General features: G+C 39.6%; 1 protein-coding gene across 2 annotated transcripts in view; it reads right to left on the reverse strand.

Moving 5' to 3' along the window:
- The window catches only part of LOC145996173 (polypeptide N-acetylgalactosaminyltransferase 1-like), a 125,558-nt gene that overhangs the window by 71,047 nt on the left and 28,588 nt on the right, over positions 1-25,923 (reverse strand). The window contains exon 1 of one of the 2 annotated variants that reach the window (XM_083132527.1): positions 13,574-13,725. The exons of the other annotated variant lie outside the window; for it this stretch is intronic. The gene's annotated coding sequence lies outside the window, so the exon portion shown is untranslated. Of the gene's footprint in view, positions 1-13,573; positions 13,726-25,923 lie in introns of those variants that run through there. 2 annotated transcript variants of the gene reach the window in all.

Consider the following 25,923-nt stretch of genomic DNA (forward strand, 5'->3'; position numbering starts at 1 on the left):
CTATTATCTGGTTAATATGCCCCATGGAAAAATACCTTGCTTGTCCCTGCGTCGAAAATATCGGCAGACGTCAATGATTAGGGGGTGGGGCATGTGCCCCCCCCCCCCTTTGAACCCCGTGCGCACGTCTATGACTACTCATTTCTACACTAGTTGGAAGCTGTATTCAATTTCGAGCCAAAAATGTAATTTTCAAATCAGGATTGTTAAACGTCCACGAACCCATAAATTCTAATGGGTTCTATTGGGTTCCGCAACAACACCGGAACCTTCTTTATCGCACAGTTTTAATTCGGTCCAAGTTGCGTATTCTTTCATTTCAATATGGAACTTAGACAGTCTTTAAATTGATCCGGAAAGAAGGTCCCTGTGCCGTATTTCAATTGATCCGGAGAAAAGGTTCCTGGAACGAATTGAAATACCTTAAACATAAAAAGGCTCTTTACGGTCCAGATCCATTTATGCTTGCTAATATTCCCTGCTGAACCGGAATTGAATTGATTTAAAATTCCTGACCCTTTATCAACCCTGGTTGAAATTCATTTTTTTACAAACAACCATATTTTTAACGGCTATTACACATTAATCCCATACGATATACTGAAAGGTAAGAGACTTGGGCTATTCCTTTTTCTTCCTTGATGTTAAATAGATTATATTCGTCCCGCGCCTATAACGTTACTACCTAACATTTGTGAATTGTTCTTTCCTTGTAACGTTAACATCTAACATACTGAATTTATTTACGTTCCTTATGCAGATGGTATGTACCCAACTGCATTTTGTTCCGTTCCGCTACAGTGGTTTACATTTTGTTACATTCCTATGTAACGTTAATTAACCATATTGCCTTTCACTTCGTTCCGTTACGGAGGATTGCATTCATTACGTTCCTATGTACCGTTATTTACTACCATGTTGCATTTCGTTACGTTTTTTTGTAACGCTAGTATATACCACAATGCATTTCGTTACTACGTTCCTTGTATCCTTGTAACGGTAGTATATACCATATTGCATATTACGTTATGTTCCAATGTGCTCATTTCGTTCCGTTCCTTTATAACGTTAATATCTACCATAATACATTTTGTTACGTTCCTTGTAACGTCACTCTATAAGATATTGCATTTCGTTACGTTACATGGGTACCAGCAGTTGAACCATACTCTTCCTCCTACAAAATGGAACGTACCGTGTAACGCAAATTGGGTACGTTACGACTCCCTGGCAGCAACACAGGCCTTCCATCTTTCCCTATCTTGAGCAAGATCTATATACTCTTTTCCATCCCTACCGATTTCTCTTAGGTCCATCTCAACGTTGTCCCTCCATCTTCGTCTTGGCCTTCCTACAGGTCTCTTACCATCAGGTTTCCCAACAAGAATCCTGTAAACTCCTCTTTCCTCTCCCATTCGTGCCACATGGCCTGCCCACCTAAGTTTTCTTGATTTAATTATTCTAATAATATCTGGACATGAATACAAATTATGTAGTTCTAAATTATGCAACCTTCTCCACTCACCTGTCTCCTCATCCCTTTAAGGTCCAAAGATTTTCCTAAGGATCTTATTTTCAAATACCCTCAATTTCTGTTCCTCTTTCAATGTAAGGGACCAAGTTTCACATCCATATAATACTACAGGCAAAATTACTGTTTTGTATATTTTAACTTTTAGTTTCTTAGATATTAAACGAGAAGACAAAAGTTTATGAAGAGAGTAGTAACATGCATTTCCTGAATTAAGCCTACTTTTTATTTCCTCTTTAATATAATTTTCATTCGTTAATATTGCTCCTAAGTATTTTAATTTGGAAACTGGTTCAAACGAGTTGTTATCAATAATTAGATTTTGATTATTACATAACACTTGGTTTCGGCCTGTAAGCATATATTTAGTTTTGTCTTTGTTAACTTCAAAACCTATCTCTTTAGCAGTTTTGAAAAATATTTTAGCATTATTCTTAATTGTATTCACATCATCCCCTAGTAAGTCTACATCATCTGCATATGCTAACAACTGAGTCACACCATTTAATTTTAGTCCTTCTTTACTTTCTTTTACCTTCCTAACAGCATATTCTAAGGCAAAATTAAAGAGCAATGGAGATAATGCATCTCCTTGTTTTAACCCATCATGAATTGTAAATTTGTCAGACATATTAATACCCACACGAATTTTACTTTCTGTTTCACTGGTGCATATTTTTATCATACTAACAAGCTTCTTACGTATTCCAAACTCTACTAATATATTACATAATTTCTCTCTTTTGACCGAATCATATGCTTTTTTGAAATCAATGAATAGTTGATGGACATTTTGATTATATTCCCACTTTTTTTCAAGTGTCTGTCTGATGTGAAAAATTTGATCTGTAGTTGATCTGTTACGTTTAAATCCACATTGATAATCACCTATAATTTCATTAGCATATGGAGTTAGTCTTGTTAAAAGAATGTTAGATAATATTTTATATGTTGTTGAGAGTAGAGAAATTCCACGGTAATTATTGCAGTCATTGTATCACCTTTTTTAAACACAGGAACAATTATGGATTCTTTCCACTGTTGAGGGATTTCTTCTTTATTCCATATTAAACAAATTAATTTATGAATTTGACACATTAATGAATTTCCACCATATTTAATTAACTCAGCTGGTATTAAATCAATGCCAGGTGCTTTGTTATTCTTTAGCCTTTTAATAGTCCTGGACAGCTACTACATCTAATTTATACTTAACTATCTCATTAACTGTACACTGAAATGCCCCAGGCCGGTAAAGGCTCAGAACATTCCAGGTGCCTAATTTAATATCCTTATTCCTAACGTAGATCTTATCCTTAGTCCAGGGACCTCCCAAAGTAGTCCCCACCCGGAGATCCGAACGGGGGACTATTTTACCTCCGGAATATTTTACCTTGGGAACATCCATGGCCTTATATTGCTGATTCTTGACATATTTTTTTACAGTGCAGAGTTGTCAGCTCTACGCCTAACCCCCAATATGAATGGAGGAACTACTACACAAGACAGACACAAACACATTAGACAGCACAATTACTACACAAGACGAACACAAACACATTAGACAGCACAACTACTACACAAGACAACTATAACACAATAACTTCTTTCCTCCTTTTCATATTTTCCATCTCTCCCTTTCTTCTTGCATTTCTCTCCCTTTCTTAGTCCGTTCCTCTCTTTCATCTTCATTCTTTTGTCTCTCCTTCTTCCTCATTTTTCCCCTCTGTTTCTTCCTCCTTTCCTCTCTTCCTCCTTTTTCCTATATTTTTCCTCCTCTTGTTGTCCCTGAAGACAGATGTACATTCAAACCGTGTAGTAGGCTAATGGGAGTACAAAAATAGGCCTTCACCGCGAAGGCTTGAACTTGCATTCACTATTGTCTGAAGTTCTTTTGTGCACAAATAAGCTAATATGCACTGGATTACAGTTGAATCAGAACAACCATGTGTGCCTCCACCCAAAATTGAATACTGATGAACGAAAAGCCTTTGGTATTTAACTCAAGAAGGGAAAATGCAGTTGCAGTAGCATGAATATGAAATATATGTTGGAAGATATTTGAAAATATGGAAATTATATGCAAAAATAAATTGTGCTAAAAGATAGTAGGAGCTTTCATACCACGATTCGCGAAGATAGTACAAGGTAACATTGATTTCAGCATTGTATGAAGGTATGTATTTACATATAAATCTGTTCTCTAGTCATTACTGTAGGAAAATCGTCGCAATTAACCAAAAGTAACAGAAAAGCGATGTAAAATAAACCAAATCAACAACAACTACAATAGTAGCAACGGGACTTAAACCTTGATAATTTTTAAGAGCGTGAAGCTATCCGTTGATACTAAATACAGGAGCAGCCATGTATTACGGATCATGTAGGAGGCAAGGTTAACTGTGGAGGAAGTAGGGTTGACATCCACCAATGTCCCTCGACCTCCAACACCGAGGCTGTAACGCTCTTTTGTTTAAATCATTGTGCATCATGAAATGAGCAACAATGATCCTGAATTTCCTGATGGCAGGATTTGTCATTAAATTTTCAAGTCTTTTGATCAGAGGGAGAGAGAGAGAGAGAGAGAGAAATAAATGGGAAAAGAGATGGTGTACTGAGTCTCGTCATTCGAGACCTTATCGAGATCGAGGCGGCTTTGTAAATAATCGATACGAGAACGAGTCCAGACCTTGGATTTGTCAAGACGAGACCGAGAATAAGATATACTTGTGTAAAAATGATATGATTCACAAGAAGACAAGTGTCTTTCTTTCTCGTTATAAAATAGTGAAAGTGTTAGTGTTTGGAAGTAATTATAACTGTCGCCACGAAAACAGTCCAGTCAAGGTGGGATTTTCCTCTTACCTCCTCCACACTCCTGGCCCTCCAGTGTTACCACACTTATTCTAAGCTGCTCGGTCGACACTTAGCGCGTTGTACGTATGCGGTTGATTTGGTCAGTCGAAATTGTTGCTGATTGGCAGGGACATTGAATTTTCGCGATGCGCGAAATCGCGAAATTTGAAAAAAAAAAAGATGCAATTTTGAACATTCTGCACGTAACTTCACCCCCAATGATGAAATATGCATGAGTTTTATTCGCGAAGTAATGCGAAATGTGTGCTTTTCCACGAAATGAACGTTTTTTGCGAAATAACCGTGAAATATCATCAAATTAAGTAGAAAACACGCAAAAACCGGCAATCGAGGTTGCGCGCGCAAACTGTCGATTTGTAACGAAACGTTTGCCTAAAGTTTCCTACCACTTGCAGCTGAAGAACGTTTTATCTTCGATCACATCAGGAAGACGCTGCAAATTGGGATTTCCCATGCACATAATCTCAGTTCGAAAACTTCGCTCCCTGTCAAGGTGCATTCGTTTCTTCCCCCGAATGTCTACTCAACTTCCAGTTTCATTGAACTTGCTAGCTTTCTTTGCCCCTGCACTATGGCCTCTAAATACTAAGCCTTGTCTAGCAACAAAACTAAACTATCCTTGCCCCACCCATTCGCCGCTACTGGCAATTACACTTGAAATCTAAGTACTTGTGTATGTGTACAGTATATAAAAATGAAGTAGTTTACCAATTTATAGCTCTTTTGTATGTTGTTTCTTCTCATGATGAAAAAGTGTGTGCCAATTTAATTCTTTTCCACCTCTGGTATATACCGCTGATGTAACATTTTATTAACAGCTCTCCTCAGTTTTTATTTACCATAAATTTTTCTCCCTGCTCATTGGCAACACTGTTGGTGGGTGGCGTGACCTTGACTGGACTGGACTGTTTTCGTGGCGAGAGCTTCTAGTATTTATCACAGTGCTTTTTTTCCTGGCGGTACGCAACGGTACGCCGTACCGGAACCTTTTTGTAGTTGAGAATAAAAGTAATAAGGTTTTATTTTAACGAAAGAAAGATACAAAAAGTAATGTGTGCGTGTAACTACATGAATGCACAATCATTTATGAACATACTACAACATTTTGCTTACTTCTTACATGGGTGCCAGCAGAAAATTTTCCAACATCATGTTTACATGTCATCACAAGAAAGAAGTGTTATAGAAAAAGAGAACGAAGCAAGAAGCGGTGGAGAATGAGAGAAAGAAAGAGAATTAAAGAAACAAACGAGAGACAGAGAAACAGAAATAAAGAAGCGAGACAACGCGCACACGCAGACATAAATAGATAAGCCAGAGAGAAGAGGGGAATAAAGAAATGTAGAAAAGCGTGAAAGAAAAGCGAAATTTAAAAGAAAACAATCAGAAGGAAGGAGAGAAATGGTAGATCGATAGAGAACAAGAATAAAGAAAAAACAACAGAAAATGAGAGGGAAAACAGAAAAAGAAATGATTAAAAAGAAAGGACGAGAATAGGTGCTTAAACTCAGAAAAGGTCAAGAACTAGGAGAACCATCGACTTTTCATTATTCCAATTATAACACCATTAAGCCTTGTTTCCATGATATGAAAAACTCAATATGCTGACCAAGGCAGAAATTTATAAACATAAACTAAACGTAACGTTTCAACCTTCTAGAAAGGTCTTCTTCAGACTCTGCACCAAGTACAAATGTAACAAGGTACAAAAAAGGACGATACATATACACAAAAATACTCCCCTCCAGACTATTAGAAAGTTGTTCTGGAAAATTCTACCAGGTGGTTTTCCTTTGTCAACTGTACTTTCACCTGTAAGGCTAAACATTTTCTTCCATCTGGAATGTGGTTGGACTCTTTATTTGACGCTCTTTTTTCCTTCATTCTTCTTCCTTCTTCTCTCCTCTTTCTCTCTTGTCCTTGTCCTAACACCATCTTCCATCCTTTGTTTATTTTCAGTCCCCCATTACAGTTCATTGTGTCTTCTTCACCTTTCTTCTCTATTTCCTTGGCCTCCTTCTATTTTCTCACTAGCATTCTCTTCTCCCTTCCTATCTGCATAGCTTCATCCCATTCTATGTCAAGTCCTGTTTCTCTCGTGTGTTTAAATATAGCATTTCTCTTTCTCTTAAGTCGTACACCATCCCTATGTTGTTTCAACCTGTCTTTCAGTCTCTTTTTCGTTGCTCCTATGTACACACTCTGACATTCTTTACATTTCACTTCGTATTATTCCAAGTGTAGGAGTACCGGGATCTATTTTCCCAGAAGAAAAAAAACTGTAACGCAGGGCAAGAAACAGTTACTTCTTATGAAAAACTCAATATGCTGACCAAGGCAGAAATTTATTTTGTTATAAAACATAAACTAAACGTAACGTTTCAACCTTCTAGCAAGGTCTTCTTCAGACTCTGCCTTGGTCAGCATATTGAATTTTTCATATCATGGAAACAAGGCTTAATGGTGTTACTTCTTATGAATTCTAACTGTAAACATATACATACACACACATATATGTATATGAGTGTGTGAACATACATACGCACACACATGAGAGTGTGAACATACATACGCACACACACACTCGCAGGCTGGGTATGTCTGCAATTTCATAACAGACTCATAGTTTCTGAATGGTTCATAAATTACAGTAAATAGACATCTTGTTATCATGGTACTTCACTTCCACGAATTGCATGCTCTGTATTAATAGCACTTGTAAACTTTAAAATATAGACCCATCTGATTAAAAAAATATTCATTAAACTTCGATAACATAATATACATTAATAACATTGTACACTTAAATTTAACAAGAAACTTCTTCCTTCTTTCTTTCATGAAAAATCAAGTAGTAAAACTACTTGGCATGATTTGTTTTGCTATTTGTACAATATTAAGAAATTTTATGGGAGATTTCACACCGACACGCCGACACATGGAATGAACCAATCAGCATCAATGTTTCACACCGTAGCGGCATGACGGCTCAGTTTGTGAAATCCTCAAACGACAAGTGTCGCTTGTCGCTTCGGTGTGAATTCTTCCTAACAGTCAATGGTCTTTGCAACTTCTGCCATTTCAGCGTCTCATTTTTGTGAGGCCTCCTGGGCTTGCAACTCTTAGGCTAGCCTAGTGGCAAATCCCTTCCGTTGAAGGCACGTGTACAGTGTGGTGCATTACGAGAGAGCGTGACCGTACACTTGCACATCACATGAACAGAAAGATTGCACGAATGAGTTCGTGTCAATTAAGTCGTATGCGTTCCCAAACCCCTCTCTCTCTTCTCGTGCAAAGTGCAGCACAAACCGGGGACTTCTTTTTCCCTTTATTGTCAAAACTGGTTTGCGTTCGTCAGACCACATTTGAAACAGCATACCGTATCATGAAGTTTGTGGGCGGTCTGCAGAATTAAATGTCATCATTACAAGCACGGGGCCTCCCTGGTAATAAAGATGTTAGGGTGGTAATCAAGGGTTACTGGGTTCGTTTCCTGGTTCGTAGGCAGTCTTTCTTATTGGAATCACACCTACGACTGTCAATGGCCTTGGTTCGTGTCGTTTTTCATTTATCCTCATAGTCGCGAGAGCCTTTCGTGGAAAAGATAATAAGGAAGCTCTCTTATCAACTATAGTGGAAACGTCATGGCCTTGTAATGTGAGGGTTCCGGGTTCGATACCCTTGTGGAGGCACATAGTGGGTGTCGGGAGAAAGGTGACTCTTTACTTTCCTGCAAATTGAGATTGTTCATTTCAAGTTACAAAAAAATGTTATTTTTATTGTTGATAACGGGAATAAAGTTAACTTAGTTATTATTCGAACGGAATATAACGAAGTAAAAAAATGCATGAAATCAGAAAAATTAAGTACAAAATACAGAAACCCGTTTAATGTAAATATGAAAAAAAAAGCTCTACTGGATATTCACCCATCTGTATATAGTGGATTTAGTAGAAAAATCCCCCCACGATATAGTAATAATAAATTGGTTAAATTTTATTAGTTTTAAGAGTTATTTTTGCATTGGACTAATCATAATGATAATGATAATAACAACTATTATTATTGTTGTTATTTCTACTATTCAAGTTGTATCAATATCCTCTAAACTGTAGGCCCAGTTCCAATTAGTCCAATTGTGCAGAAAGTGGTTTCAAAATAAACCTCAAATACTAATTCTAAGTCTTCACAATGGCTGTTACAAATCGGTAACAATTTTGAATATAGTTATTCGCCCATAACTCTCCCTTGCAAATATAAAGAAAATTATAATGTAGTTTTTAAAATATTAGTGTTTTTTTTAAGGTTTTCGCTACAACAATGGGGCGATTCAATCCGATAGTACTTATAGTACCATTTTAGTACTTATAAAACTCCTAACTTTATTTTCAGGCATTATCTTTAGTGTACAAATAATATTACCTGAGCGATCAATAACTTATTTATAACTTAAGTAGATTGGCTCTACGTGAAATTGTTGGGACGCATCCTATCTAAAGCAAGCAGGAAAAAATATAATACAATTTGTGTGTATTCTTATAGGTGTCCGAAAGGGAGTGGAGGGGGCAACGATAGGTTACGGCCCCCTAACCACCTGGAAAGTGAATGCCAGCCTGAAATTATATATTTCATACATAAATTCCACTTCAGTCACAGTAATGTGCATTATTTTTTATAAAATACAAATTATTACAAGCAAAAATTGTAATTGAAACGGTTATATTTTGACGGAGAAGCACCGTTTGGGGAAAATTCCTTGCTTTCCCCACGCTGGAAAAAATATCTGCGGATATTCTAGCTTTTCTTCTGATTTTTTACTTGTGAAAACGGTAATTTGTTGGCTCCTGGCAACGCTGTTCTTGCTTCTTTAATAACAAAAAAGACACACCTGAACAGTACTGCGGGAACAATGCAACCTGCATTACCATTCACAAGCAGTGAAGTGGGAATGCCATATGCCGCAAATGTAATATTTTCCCACGCTTTGCAACAGACGGAGCGTCACATCCGCTGTGGAAGACACGTTCATTTGTCATCATTGCAGTGCACTCCTGTGAAATGTGGCAAACAGGTTCACTCTGAGCTGAGTATGAAACAAGTAAGATTGAAGCAGAAATCAGCTGTTACCGACACAGCCGGAAATATTGTTATGTAAAGAGTTTCCAAATACAAACTTTAAATAATCTTAAGACTTATATCCAGGGGTAGAAAAATAAAGAGCGTCCGGTTTCCATGGCGCCTTTTCACCTGGCGGTTGAATTTGTAAAATCAGTTCCAAATTAAAAAAAAATAATAGTTCGGAAATTTCTTTTAAAAATTAACAGATAAGGTATATGTTGTTTTTAATGTCTGTGTGTTTTCTACATCACATGTAGCATTAAATCAGAACAATAAACATGTCATTATAAATTTTATCACTGTTGTTAGCCGAATTTTGAAATCTGTAACGATATGGGAGAGACGGCCATATATTAAAATGCAGTGGGGCTCACCAGCTTCAAATCAATGGGTACCTGGGGGAAACCCTGGGGGTAAAGGTGCTACATGTATAAGGGCGGGGAACTTTACCTTACAATAATAAAAATAATGAATGGCGCCCTAGGCTTCAATCCCCCTCGCTACGGGCCTGCCTCTCTGTCTCTAAGGAAATGCTAGGATTGTACCCTTTCTTTTGGGCATGCGGGACAGTCTCTGCCTGGCTTTTCCCTCCGAGTCAGTGTTCAACTTAGGCTCTGTCCGAAAGGTACAAAGTACAGACTTGAAGTATGGTCTTGGCGGAAGTGACGTCACCTAGTACAGTTCGAAAGCGCCAAGAACAGAAGGACGCAAGTACACAGCTCGCAGTACAGATGGTTGGTGACTAGGTCACGTGATTTCCACACTCGTTGTTCATTTGTTTAAAATCAAGGAAGTAGAAAGCCAGCAGCACAGATATATACAGGTTATGGGCCAGCAAGTTGTTGGTTATGGTTCTTCTAATGTGTGGAAATGTATTTGTACGAGTATTTGAAAATGCTATGTGATTTTAATGGTGAAAAACAAGTGTTTAAATGGCGAGGAAAACAACGAGTACTCAGTTTTATCTACTGATCGTATTTGGCGCTGCAGTCGAAGTGCAATTCGAAAGACAACACTTCCAGTACACGACTTGAAGATCGCACTCCAAGACCATACTCGGAGGATGCTTGCTTCAAGTACGGTCTTGCACCTTTCGGACACGGCCTTAGCTCTCTTGGAGCCAGATCTGACTCTTTCATGCACTCGTTTGGCTGTGAACTGACTGAGGCGCCCGCCCCCGTGCCCCACTATGGTACCATCACTGGTTCCGGCGCACATAGACCAATTTTTGCCATGATTATACATTTTGCACGTGACATGATATTGTTATATTCGCTGCGTCGTCCCACCCCCTCTTACATCCCCAGCTACTTTTTTTTTATATATAGCGCCATGTTGACGTGAAATTGGCATAATATTGTTATCAGGGAATCCTTTATTTTCGATTTCGTACGACCATGAGATGAGTGATGCCGCCGGATCTAGATGGTGAAAACTAAGAATAAATTGTCATCAATTTAGAGTTAACGGTAATAGCAGCGCCCCACCCCTTTGACAACTAACATTACTCTAGGAAGCACTTCGTAAATCTAGCTCCTTGAAAGTCAGTTTTAACTTCATTTAAGGTGAAATTTAGCTCTTTTATGCGCACCAGGTTTGACAACACTGCCAGGAGGCAAGGCGAAATGCATTGGGCATATGGGAGTATTATTTGATTTGTTATATTGGGAATATCAAACTTCCGATGGAATAGAAAATGATATGAACGGGAAGAGGGCAGTTTGAAGAAGCGATTGCCCATTTGATTAGCCGTAACTTGATGTTGAAGTTGATTCCCCATAAGGAATACATGGAATTCCGAATATTCTTATTCATCATATTTTTCAAACATCGTGTCCAGATTAATAATCAACATAAAAAATGCTTCCACTTGCAACATGGAGAGAAATTCAAACTCTTGATACACCCAGTTTTTTTTTAGTAGCAGTGCCCATTTGGGCGATATTGAAATAAATGCACAATTGGTGCGTAACTGTACCTCCTCCCCTTCACAAAGGTGACTAACGGTTCTTCTCATTTCCATATCCCTTAACTTCGTTCATCTTCTCATCCCCTATGTGCTTTACCTGATGTTAGGGTATTCTGTGATGAGCCGAAATCTCTGTCTCCCTGGTTGCAACATTTTGGCTCTTCCTGTATCACGGATGATTGTATAATAGCATTTTTCATGTTTATTATTACCGCATACTATTAACTCTTTATAACTTTAGTTATTACTAGGTCTCGGAAGTTGAAGACCTATAAATTTGCAAAAAAGACCTATAAAATATAAAAAAAGGACCTAAAACGGGAAAAGGGACGTATAAATGTGATCCAAATTAATTAATAACTTTAGTTCTAATTACATATTTAATGAATATGCGCGGCACCTCCTTATCTGACTTGAGACCTTTTCAGGCGCGTGCTGTCTGGTCGTATACACCGTGCTGAAAGCTTCAAAACAAGATAAAGTTGCCACTTACACCTTCCAGACAAGTTACGGTTAAAGGACCTTGTAGTACCGTACCTGCTTCAGTCGTCCAAAAATGTTTTTCTCTCGTTTCAGGCATGGTTCAAATATATTTATTTATTTATTATTTCTTTGCTACAGAAAGGATGTTTAAGAGGTGATGAGCTGATGATGATTTTGAATTGAGAATGGGCAGTGAAAACGTAGTCGAAAGAAGGTGAAGTTGCAAAAAAAAAAAGCCATTAATACATAAAAATAGGCTAGAAAAGTACAAATAAAACCCACCTTTTTCTGGCCTACAATGACCCAAAATGAACATATATTATGTTGGGCCTCGTCTTTGGACACTAGGAAAAAAAAAGGATTTTTCCTCAACTTCCCAGCCCTTGTTATTACTGTATCGCGTTGTGCAGTGGCAGCGATTGTGTTCCAAAACTGAGGGGGCAAGATAAGGTTTAGGATAGTGCATAGTGCGGGGGCAAAAGAGGCAAAAAGTGGGGGCAACTGCCCCTGACGCCACCCCTAATTGCCGCCACTGGAGTTGTGCAATGCAATCCAACCTAAAGTTTTACATATTCTCAATGCAATTTTTGAATTTGTATAATTTATTTTTACTCCATCATTTAAACTTTCTATTATAGGCTAATAAATACATGTTTCGATCACGTAATAACCAGTGGCGTGCCGAAGAGGGTGTTGGTGGGGGCCATCCTCCCTTTGACCCAGTCTAAAAAAAATGAACGTCAAAAGCTGGTGAAGATGGCCAAAAAGCGAACTGACTAATAAAAAAAAAGTATACGTAACCCCCTTTCGAAAATTCTGAGTACGGCACTAATAATAGCAGTGTGATAATCAAAATATATTTTTAAAAGTATGGCCCACTCACATAGCCGACTTCCGTGGCGTAGTGGCTAGCACAGCGTGGTACGACGCCAGGGGTCCCAGGTTCGAGTTTCAGTCTGGGCATGGGTGTTGTTTGTGAGTGTCCCTTCATCAATTTCATCATGTCATCACTCATTCTCATCTTCGCGATAAGCCCAAGTGGCAGAAAAGTGAAGTAAAATAAAACAAACCAATCAATCAATGACCCACTCACGGTAGTAAGTCTGGCCCCACCACTGAAAACATTTAATCAACCAATCAGAGATGTACTGAACCTAGATCTTTATAAAGGGGGGGGGGGGATTAAGCTCGCCTCCACCCGCATACATTCGAGGGTATGCGCTTATTCTCCTGGTTCCTTAAAATATATCAGGACGTCAGTTGCGTGAATTTTTTACGGTTTCCCAGCCATTTATTAGTTTAATTTTACAATATACTACATGATATATAAAGAATGATACAAACATTGTTATTTGATATGAATAATATTTTTAATGTTTATTTGTTTGTGGTTCGTTATTAACGTCGTTGGTCATTTGTTTCAGTCTGTATCTGCGCGTGTTTTTATTAATTTCATTTTGTGCTGGAAAAAACAACAGAACCTCGATCTGTCCCAATAGCAAAGATCTATCCAAGCTGCGATAAGAACCTGATTACGAAATTTTGCACTAACATCTTCTAAAGTTAAAATATGATCTAAGCAAAGAAATCCTTACCGGATAAAGCTGTTTCTCTCGGTTCAAGAATTAGTAGCGATTACAAATCCATCAAGAAATACGCAAATTCAACCACGGAATGCACAAATTCCATTCTGACACTGCCGAATACCATTTCCGTTAACCTCGTGTTTCTCATCTCAACTGCCTTTGATGATAATATCTCGAAAGTACAAGGATCGTAAACTTGGCAAGGATCCAGTTCGTGCGAATGCTGTGACTGCTTGCGAAGCCGGTTTGCTAGCGGCATTCGACGAGTCGTAAAAAAAAATATAGTGAGGGGGAGAGAAAATTTAACCTCCTCGGGTCACACTCGCTACGTGCAACGGCGTAAGGTTTTCTAGTTTTTGCGAGAGAATGCCTGCAAGAAAGCGAAGCAGTTTGCTGCACAATTTGCAGCCCGGAAGTTAAGGCGTGTGTTGTATTGGCAAGAACATGTGATGCGAGCGTTACGTGGAAGAATGCAAGAAATGTTCTACAACAGGTCACTTGTCTCTAGCTTTGCGTTCCCGCGGGAAAAAACTCGGTTTCATACAGTTGCGGTTGGGGTAGGGGTGAAGTAAAGAATCCCCCAGCTAGGATAATTTGCATACGCAAATACACCAGCTTCAATGGCTATATGTAGGGACGGTTTTTCACCTTTTATCGGAACGTTTTGCATCACCGAGCGAAGTGGTGCGGTTTTGGTGGAGATCGAGTACGCATCTCATGTCACATGGTATTTGTCATGCGAGAAATGATGTACACGCACCGGCAATAAAAAAGGGACACCTATATCCTGAAATGCTCGCTTCACTGCAAGACGTTATGTGTGTGGCATAACTCTACGGCAATAAGTGGATATTAATAGCAAATATCAGCTCTACGCGATGAAAAATTAAGTGGAAACAGCCTGCTGTGTCTTTGTTCGGTGAGGTTGTTCAGTTGCAGAACGGTGTCCTCCTTTAATCCACAAGGCTGTACATTCTTCGGCAGAGAAATCTTTGATGACTGGACCATTAGTGGACACTAATGATTTTTCAATTGTGCTTCTTACATAGTTATGGTGATTAAAACATCCCTGGCAAGTGGCAGGGATAATTATTTTCTTTTACCGGGGACATTTTTTTTTGTGGAGAGACGTCCCCGACATTCCCTCGTTAATTCGCACACTGGATGTAAGTCTTTCCAATATACGTTAACCCCAGGCACGTAGCCGGGGGAGCTCAGGGGGCTGAAGTCTCCTCCGAAATCCTACAAATATCTAATTTAAATTGTGTATAGGGGTAATTATTTTACTTCCTAAGCAGGATTAGACATCTTGTATAATGAGTTGTAATATGCTGACAAATTCATCTTCAGGGCTTCTACCCATGCCCGCACGCCCCACATTTTCGCTTATAAATGGCAGCTGCTGATAAGGGATGAGCGCCCTCCGAAATGAAATTCTGGCTACGGGCCTGGCTAAACATAAGCACCACCATTTGCTTGAAGAAGGAGGAAAAACAATGGAAAACCGTCAATAGTTGTTGATCAATGGAGTGCAAGGCCATCGCTCTAAGCACCCGATCAGCAACCAAACAGGTGGAATCATCGGCGCCACGTGTCTTTTCAGATGCTAATGAACCTCGTCTCAACAGACACAAAAACCGAAATCCTTGACTTCAGCGCCTATTCTGCCTGGCGGTTGCGTGTGGTGCACGGGGCAACTGTCCGAGTGAGCCTGTTTCACATTTCTGGTCTGATGATCCTTGCACTTCGACCGGAACTGGGACAAAGGGAGGCTCCACCTGCTGTTAGAAAACAATTGCGCATCGTTGCATCAACTTTCGCTTGTTTTGCGTCACTTCCGCGAGATGGCGACACGCGAAAGCAGGATAAAAAAGTAGGCAGTGCCACCATACCAACTTAAATCTCATACCTGATAGGCATCGAGTTCGTTGTTTAGAATTAGCACTGCAATTAAATCAAATATATTCGTTGACAGCCATTTATCCACTCACTCCAACACGTCCTCAAATTTTCTAACACGCTCTAATACTTATTCACAGAATCTCTCTCGTTTTGGCGCTAAAGCTTCTTTTTGTCGAATGTAGCAACAATCTACACCAGGGTGTGAAATCATTAATACTGGTGGGTGGATTAGGAAGATCTTAATCTACACAACAAATATATTTTATATAACACTTATAAAGTAATTAATTCGTTACTTTTATACTATTTGTACACTAGCAAACTAATTCCTTTACTAACTGGTTAAATACGTCAATAAATTACGAAATAGTTTTATTATAAGTATAAGCTTTTGTTTAGTTTTTGCTATCTATTAACATAAATCTATTAGAATTTATAATCATATTTGACTTCATTCTTATTTTACTTTCGAGCTAGTGTACGCATATTGTAATTGTATTTGAAAGAGAGAGAGAGCATTCTGAACTGACAATCATACTCATTTGTGTGTTTTTCGATATTATCCTTAGTAAGCACATAAGAAGGCAAAACTAATTGCTTATATATTGTTGTTACAACAAAAACTCTCCCCCGCTAAAAAACTATGGTGAGGGGATTTTTGAGGTCGAGATTGTTGTTGAGGGAGCCTCCCCGATGGCGTAGTGGTAAAGTCGTCGCCACTTTAAGATCTAGGTCCAGTCCCGATTAGCCTTCTGTGGAAAAAAATTGACTTGAAAACTCAATTCAAACCATACCATGCCGTCTACTTCGTCGATTTGGTGTCTGGAAACTAAATCATTTCCCTCGCAGATTTATAAAATATCTTTCCCTTCAGGATTTCCATCTGGCATAACTTTATATACTTGACACCCGTAGTACAATTTATTCTGAACCTAATAACTTACACACAAATTATCAATTTTACAACGAAATTTAAAGCTGAACAGTGACGCCAATAAAACAATAAAAAGAAATAAATCTTTTTTCAAAAACCTTGAAAGTGATTAAACCCCAATACACGTGTACAGTGGTGGAAAAAAGTTCTTCCCCATAAGACTTTAATGGCAGTAAATAATGCCGGAAAGGTAGGCAACACACATTGCACCTTTAGGTGATCGGGTGATTCTGTCTGTCTCAAGGACCAACTCGTCTTTTATGCAATAGCCAACAGACACAGGAAATGTAGGAAAGTCACGTGACATCAGGTGGAATGTTGTTCGTCATAAAATCGCCTTTTCTCAAGCCAGTTCGCAGAACCGACAAGAGTTATAGCCTATGTCCGAAAATGATTCCCCTAAAACCGTTGAACGAAACGCTAAAATAATTCTTGCCTTAATTACAAAGGCTACTATACTATAAGTGCCGCGGTAGCTCGGTCGTTTGGGAGTTTGATTACCATGCGAGAGATCTGAGTTCGATCTCCGACTGGGGAGAATTGGAATTTTGTCCACCTGTTCAAGTGGCTCCGGCGCCCACCCAGCGTCGTATAAAGTGGGTACCTCTAGGAAACTTGTGGGGGGAAAGGGTAAAGGCGTCCAGGGGTGTGGTGCTGATCACATTATCCCCACCTTCGGCCGTAACAAGAAAGTGTGGGACCCTAACTCCGCACCCCCTACACGCCTTCATGGCTTGGTGCAAAGCACAAGGTAGCACTTTGCTCTTTCATTTACTAAACGTCCCGATTTTGTCGGAACAGAACTTTCTAATTTCTATGTGGACTTCTTCCAAGTTCCGTAGGGATGTGAATAGGCTCCAGTTTTTCTTGACACAATTCATTCATGTTATATTTCGTTATAAAAACCACGGCCGATGTCCTGTGTGTGTGGGGGGGGGGGGGGCTATAATTCAAACATGTGAGGTGATACTTTTCTCACTACTCCATTCTCCAATTCTTCGTATCCGAAATAACTCTCAATTCCACACACTGAAAATGTAGCATTTCCTAGATCTTAGCATGCAAATATCTAGCAACAAAGTAATGTGTAGGCACATAGTGGTTCGGATACCACTTTAAACTGTAGGTGCATTCCCGATTAGTCTTACTGTGCATAAAGTGGACTTAAGACACCAAATCAACCAACCAACACAATCCCGTTATCGTCCAGATTATTGAAACCAGAAGCTCCGTCGCGAATAACATAAGCAGGAAGACAATGTGAAATTACCCAACAGAAACAGAACCTACAAAGGCTAGATTGGATTAAATCGACGATACAGCACGCGTTCTGAAATGAAGAAGAATACGAAAGTTGAAGGACCTCGATACACACACACACTTTTCCTCCCCTCAATGGTAAGATTTCTTTCTTGCAGAGAAGCCTTTAGGTAGGGATTCAAGGCCACGACGAAAAAGTGTTTACATGCAACGACGGGGCCAAAACAAGGGTCTAGTTTGATATGAAAGCTGTGTTCCTCCTTATTTCGTACGTCATTGATAACAGGAACACGCCTCGTCTGCTACCCCTAGTTTCGTAGAGCAGACGCTTGTTTGCCACCCTTTGGTTCCGTGACCTTCGCTCGTAGCAAGAGTGAATGACTCACCAGATACCTGTTGTCTGTAAGCTTATGCAAGAATAGATATTTCGTTAGCGTTTGGAAGTATTGTTTCATCTGCAGTTATATCAGTTAACGTTCGAATTGTTTCCTAATGGTTAAGTTATTTATAAATTAGTTCTCGAGAGTGAGCTTTCTATCTATTTGTATGGGGGGGGGGGTATACAGCCTGCATGTATTATTTTTTTTCCTGAAACAAGAAAAAATTCCAAGACAAAAAAAAGAGTCGTAGAAGAGTAGTTAACAAAAAAGAAAGAAGAAAACGAAAATGTAAATGTTTATATAAATTATTGTATAGATCGAGTAAATAATATTTTCTCACGGGGCCTCCTCGATGGCGTAATGATAACGTCGTCACCTTATAATCAAGGGATCCCAGGTTCGATACACGGTGGATGCACGTAGTAGTTCGTATGTCATTTTAAACTGAAGGTCCAGTCCAGATTAGCTTATCTGTGCAGAAAAAGTAAAAAAAAGAAATTGTCACAGTGTAAGAAAATTTCATGTTCAACCACATACAAAAGGAATAATTTATTCCATGTTGGAGTTCACATTTATAGCATCTAACCAACACAATTATGGATCGCAACGTATTTTCTCAGATCCATTTTAATTATACGTGCATGATAAAATAACAGAAGTTGAGGAAAGAGAAAGCCAAGCAAAACACAGATGCCTTCTCCAGAATTTCAAATCTCGTTACTTAAGGTTCTGGGTTGAAGTCCCGGGCACGCATGACTCTCTTGTTCTTGCCCTTTTATCTGCTTTAATGTATTTAATCATAAATCGTCGTTATGGTTTACCTCCAGGGGAGGAATAATGACAATAATTGCCAATACAAAGCCAATAACGAACAGAACAACAACTCAATTAGGGAGATGTCAAGAAAGAAACAGGACTTTACAATGTCTCCGTCTCTCGGTTTCTCGAATTGAAAATTGCTCTCCCGTTCTCGGTCTCGGCTAGTTACATATAGAAATCGAAAAAGTATACATATATTTCATATATATCCCGGTTTTATAGGAGATTTCGTGAGATATGAAATAAGTACTCTTCGATCATGTTTATTTTTATTAGTTTTGTTACGTAACATCACTTTTCTTCCCAGCCGTGGACGACTGACCATTACATGAAATTAATGACGAAATACTCAAACACCTGTGACAAGGACGGTACTCAAATCCGGGAACTTTGGTGACGAGATCGAAGGTTGACCACTTAATGAGCTTGCCCACCGAGTCTGCTTAATGTTGCTTGTGTCAGGTAATTCGAAATAACTGTCAATATCCCACATTCATTATCATTTGTTTCATAATTTATCTTATTGATGTTATTAACCCGAAGTCGAAGAAATAGTTGAAAGGCAATAATGCAAGATTGAATGTCTATGATGTTACTTCGTGCCGAATAATATGACGTGATATTATGATATGAATATATTAATAATATAATATGCCTAGTCATTCGATTTATTGATCCCAATTGCGCACACAAAATATGGTATAATGTCCACTCCTAACCAACCTCCGTGGCGGAGTGGTTAGCACAGCGCGCTACGACAGCATGGGCCGCTGGTTCGAATCTCGGCTTGGCCATGGGTGTTCTTGGTGAGTGTCCGTTAATCAATGTCATCATATCATCACTCATTACTCATCTTCATCGTCGCTATTTGCCAAAAGTGAAAGAATAGCGACACTAAATAACAAAAATCTAATCAAATGGAACATCTTCACCGATTTAATTCTATACCGTACCAAATTCCCAGTTTATTACTGCTTCTTGCTTCATTTTACAGCATCTCAATTGTTTTCCGGTTCGAAAACAAATGGAATGTTGTTTTGTGCAGTTGATTGTGCATTGTTTCGTTGTTTGGATTGTTTAATTAACGTCGCATTAATTAGTTTTAGACCAATCGTGACAGAGGGAATCGAGAGCACAAAGGAAGGGGAAAAGACAAGTTAGAGACCACGGCTCTCTTTAAAGGTAGGATTCCTTGAACACGACTGAAGTGACTGCAGAATATTATGGATAAAATTTGTTTCGCTTTTTCCTTTTATTTCTGTTTCAGTTATTTTACTTCGCTTTTCTTCTCCCACTGACGTTAATCGTGTCGGTGAGGAAGAATTATAAACTCGTGAAATGGACGATGGGACAAAATAATATATATGCCTCTCCCACGGTTCGAAACTGTAGCCACAAAATATTGTCTTATTTTTAAAATTTACGTCAAATATGGTTTCACTCGTCTCTTTCTCAAGGCGTTCCATTGCCTCTCCGATGGCGTAGTGGTAACGTCTTCGACATGTAATCAAAGGCTTCCGAATTCAATACCAGATAGAGGAACATTTGGTTCGGATCCCACTTTAATCTGTAGGTCCAGTGCATAAAGTGGACTTAAACCATTAGCGTGTGGCATGTGGCCTGTGATGAGAACCATCATTTCAGTGAACCTTCTTGACAATGACTAGTATCACTCGAAAAATATTTTCTTACGAGTAGATCTTGTTAAGAAACCAGTTGCTGAAATGTTCTACTTGAGGCCACGTAGCACCCAGCTGTTGTTTGTTGTTGCTGGGGCATGAGTCATGTGACTCATGCTATCAATGCTCAATCCTTCCCGAGAACTCAGATCCACCAGACAAACTTAAGCGAATAATTTGTTATTTGGGTTGCATAAACAACAGGCTTTAAGACGTTACGAAATTCTAGGTACCGTGGCCCAGGTAATTCTTTCTCCGACTGTACGTATTGCACAAACTCTTCGGCACTGAAGGGTTACGGGAAATGCTTCAGCCATATATTTTTATGATAGTTTTATCTGCGTACTCATGAATTGTACATGCAACTACTAGGAGTAGTGGCGTGACGTAAGTTGTTTATGTACCCCGTCGTAGGCAGAAGTACAACAGACAGAAGTGACATTCATTAATGGTTAGGCAGTATTCTGTGACTTGAGATCACACGGAAAAATATGTAAGTGTATGATCTATATCCACATGGTGTATTTGCATGTGAATTTCGAACCAAGGTTTCCTGTACAGTGGGATCCCTGAGTATTACCGTGCAAATTGTCCATGACTATTTTCATACTATGTGTTTTTAAGCGATGGATTTTTATGTATGCTGGTGCAGAAGTTGTCAGCAGCTTGTTTTGAGTTTTATTTTAATTCTTGAAGCTCTTATTGGGTCAAATAAAGTGTACGGACATTGTGATAGACAATTTGGATGGTAATACTCATGGATCGCACTGTACTAAACAATCATACAGACCAGGCCCTGATTTAGAGGGCTTGAGGGGTGCTACAGCCCAGGTCTTCATCTGAAGAAACCTTTCTTTGAAAATGGCCACTAAATTAAACAAACAATGTAGTTGAAACGTGGTCTGGAATAATGTTCGATTTTCGATTGTGACTTCCTCAGTTGATCAGGTTCTTCGTGGACCGTAGACAGTGGCGTGCCCAGGATTTTCGAAAGGGAGGGGTTACGTATACTTTTTCTTGGTAGTCAGCCCTTATTTTGTCATATTTTCTTAATTTTGATGTTCTTTTTTTTAGGAATACTGGGCCAAAAGGGGGGTTATAATCCCCACCAACCCCCCCCCCCTTGGCAACGCCACTGACCGTAGAGTTCGCTCGCTCGTACTCGTTCGATTCTCCCACCCTCGAGCGTTTACAATGGAATAGCATTTTAATGTGACAATGTAAAATATCTGTCCTGGCAGTTTCAGCCCACAATCATCTGCTTCATTTCCTTAGATAACTGTATTTGTATGATAAACTAGACTACATTTTAACATGGGGATCATGACTATGTTGGCTTAAGTTTCAATTGTACTGCGTCTTTCACTATATGATCCATATTCGAGGGCCCACTACAGTAGCACAGACAAATTACGATTATATGTGTACAGTCAACAAAGTTGGTAATAGGGTGTGTTTTAAACAGCGTGCATTGATACAATTGTAGGTTGAATTGTATCGGCATTCTGCAAATATGCTGTATAAAGAAACAAACTGCCGGAGTATTAAGTGAGGTGAGTGTACTACTGGGCTTCGAGAGTATACTGCTCGTTTTGCCTCTTCGAGCATTATTCCCTCGAGCGAAGAAGCTCTCAATTCCGTACGCTATCTACAGTGCTTCCGGCTAAAGAACGGACTTGGGAATTCTATTTTTGTCTTTTCTGTCGAAAGCCATGGTCACACGAACAGCTGAACCAATCGGCTTTGTCCAGTTGCCGTGGTGAGGGGGAATTCTCGTGGTATTCTGCGTTGCCAAATTTTTCGTTTTGGGTCGTTTTCGGAACAGGTGTCATCCTCATCAAAGCCAAGCACGGCGATGCCTAAAGGCTGTTTTACATTGGTCGAGTAGCTGGAGCGAGTAGGGTAAACCGAGCTACTCTCCCCGTGCAAACAACTGGGGAGAGCACTGGAGCCAGTACTCGCTCCAGTAGTCAGGACAGTCGAGTGGTATCCACGGAGGACAGCGACTCGACCGAGAAAACGCTTTCTGAGGACAGTAAAGAGTCTGTGTTGTGTTGTATCTGTGAGTGTCCATGGGATTTGTGTCGATTATAGGAACAAACAAAATAAACTACGGGTGTATGAAGTTGAAGAGATGAGACTTCATGTATTTGGCGTAGGAGAAATAAAATTAAAAATAAGGAATTTACCTTCAACCAAGAATGATCGAAAATAGAAAAATCAAAGAAATTAGTTTTATATCCAGACATGTCTTTGTGCATTATTGTATTCATTTTTCGTGAAAGAAAAAGTGTGTAAACCGTTTCAGAACTTTTTTTTTTTAAATCGACAACGACGTCGATGGGTTCATTCTGTGAAAAGAGCACCAAACAGCTGCAGCTACTATCCTACTTTGCTGGAGACAAGTAGAAAGTGTGTAAACAGCTACTCGCCATAGAAGGGTCGAGTCGAGCAGACAGGCCAGTAACTCGTCCTAGTAACTCTCCCGCTCACTCGACCAATGTAACCCAGCCTTAAGCCCGCATCACTGGATTTCCAGTAGGTATGCCCTAGTTGGCGCTGGACTGGCTACCAATTTGCTAGTTTTCGCATCACACAATACTTATCAGCGTACTTGTCGATAGACTTTTGTTCCCATACGAGTGCAGTTGTAATGGCGGCCGCGTGAGATGTAAACAATGTATCACTTCACATTTTTAAAAGCCGATAACTATTCAACCGAGAGGAATAACGTTTCGTGTAAAACGTTATTAGGTACAAAACAATGGCGCTGCTTAAATACATACTTTACAACGTTTACTGTGCACGTATGGAAGAATATTTTAGTTGTTTCAAATGTAAACACCGTGCACTCAGCATAGATGGTGTAACTTGACGTGCCTTTCTTGCTGTATACGTTATACATTGCTGGAGTAACACTCGGAAACCACAGACAAAAACGCTCCTTTGCACACTCACAGATTATCTTCACATGGCAAAACTTTGCTCTGATTGGCTGTTACACAGAATCCAGTCGAGGAAAGCAAGTAGCAATTAGAAAATGTCCTATTCCTCCAAACCAGTCAAGCAGTCAGCCAGGCGGCCATGATTGCTACCTAGAAAGTTAGTTCAGAGCCAAGTAGGGCATTTCTACTAGATATTCAGTTCCGTGTGATAGGGGCTGTAATGGTTGCCGCCACGTGGCAAGCAAATGGATCTCCGAATCCCGGCTTCTCCCTGAAATGCGAGCGAAGGGGGGGGGGGGGGGGGGTTGTTGACAGGAAGAGGTGTCGTGTACGACTGGACAAAAATCAGGCGTGTAGCAACCGGTAGCAACACCGCTTTTTGAACTGGAGGCGGAAAGTCTTGGTTTCCTCAAGTCCATACTTTGGCCGGGCGGACTTTTTTAGCGTCGTCCGTGAGAACTATTTGTCGCTCGAACGAAAATCACCCATTGCAGCACTTCAGGATATAGTATCTTTCTCATCATCAGGCACGTCTTCATTTTCTACATTCAGACTGTTTGGGCGATTCTCTTTCTGGTAGAGCTCTTCAACGTACTTTCCCCACACCTTCGATATTCCTTTTTTGTCTGTGATTTCACATCCTCCCTCGTCTTCTATCATCCACTTTGTTTTCCATTTCATCTCTTGGAAGCCCAAGCAGTTTACTTCACGATACATCAAGTCATACCTTCCTCTTTTTTACAGTTCTTCAATTTCTTCACATTTTTGTTTCATCCATTGTTCTTTTGCCCTGTCAGTTTCTCTTCTTGTCTGGTTATTCAGTAAATTGTAATTTTTCTTCGCAATTCTGTATTTTCATTCTTCCTTTTTCTCCGTTCCTCCATTTTTTCCAGCATACTTTCAGTAATCCATGGTTTCTTTCCACTTTTCCTTTCCCTGTAGCCTATTGTTTCGTCCACTGCCTTCTGTAAGCAGCTTTTTATTCCATCCCACATCTCATCCTTATTGTTACAACTAGCTTTAAACTTAGTATAGTTTCCTTGGAAATTTTCTGCAAATTCTTGTCTTTCTTCTTCTTCCCTTAGCTTCTCTAAGTGGGGTTTCTTGCTCACCTGATTTTGTGTTATCTTCTTCAATCTAAGATTGATTTCTCCTATTAGCAAGATGTGGGATAGTCAAGGTTGTCCTACCTATGCTTAAAGCAGTCTTCAAAACAAAAACAAACAAAAATACGTTTTTAAGGACAGTTTACTTTCTCTTGGTCGGGGGCAAAAGTATCAAAAAGTGAGGGAAAAACGGTAAAATGTTAAGTTCCCCGTTCATATAACATCGTACCATGAAGGCACATTTAGGGGACGTGGGGATAGGGCCCCATAGATTCTCGATCTCGCCTATTTTGGAGGTGAGCACCACGCTCCTGCCGTTTTTACCCACCAAGGTTGCCTCCAGGTACCCACTGAGGCTGGGTGACCCCCAGAGCTGCTTCATGCGACCTTAGATCATCCATCCCGGGAATCGATCGCGGGCCTTCCGCGCGGCAATCAGACGCGCTACTGACTAGACCACCGCGGCTCTGCAAAAGATTGGGGGGGGGGCTACTGTCCCCCACGACCCTGGCTCTTAATTAACACCTTGGTAATTAGTATTCATTGAGTACATCGCAATTAGGTCCTAATGCGTTATCCTGATTTACATCATAAATTATCCCCCCGCCGCTTAAATATGCACAAAAAAGACAAAGTTACAAGCTGAAGGACAAACAAGTGCCGCAAGGAATCACGCTAGTTTGTTTTTCTCTTGAGGTTGATGGAAGTCTTTCGGGACTGCCCCGATGGCTTCAAATGATAACTTCACGTTGTTCCCTCGCCAACAATGACATTATCTTCCTTGTCGTGTCGTGAGAGCCATTGCAGTAATTTCCTCCTAATGACGGCGAAACAGAACAAGAGGAGAGGGTTCATATTTTGGGGGGAAGCAATTAAAAGGCAATTACTAAACTGATTCTCCACTTCCCACTACCACTTGTTCTTGTAACGAGAACGAGAGCGAGACTACCTTTTTAAAAATCGAGATTAGAACGAGATCGTGACGAGATCGGAAACGAGAGTGATGTGTAAAGTTACCAAATTTTTAAACAACAAAACGAGACATTTTTCATATTTTCTGAAGGAAAAACGGGACGTCAAAATGAACACATTTTAATGTAAAAACTGTTTCGTCATAAATGTTTGAAAACTAATTCAATAAATAAATATTGTGTAATTAACTGACATAATATGATGATGTGCACTGCACTCCAAACAAGCAGTATTTTAGTATTATGAGTCATTCATTGAGTTTGCCGATGACTGGATCTTCTGAATGTTACTATGTCATAGTAAGAATTTATCCTTTTCACAACATGTGAGAAAAATGTGTGCGCGTGCAGCACCTAGAATCA

The sequence above is a fragment of the Lepisma saccharinum genome, chromosome 12 (assembly GCF_977018435.1).
Source record: "Lepisma saccharinum chromosome 12, izLepSacc3.1, whole genome shotgun sequence".
Classification (NCBI taxonomy): domain Eukaryota; kingdom Metazoa; phylum Arthropoda; class Insecta; order Zygentoma; family Lepismatidae; genus Lepisma; species Lepisma saccharinum.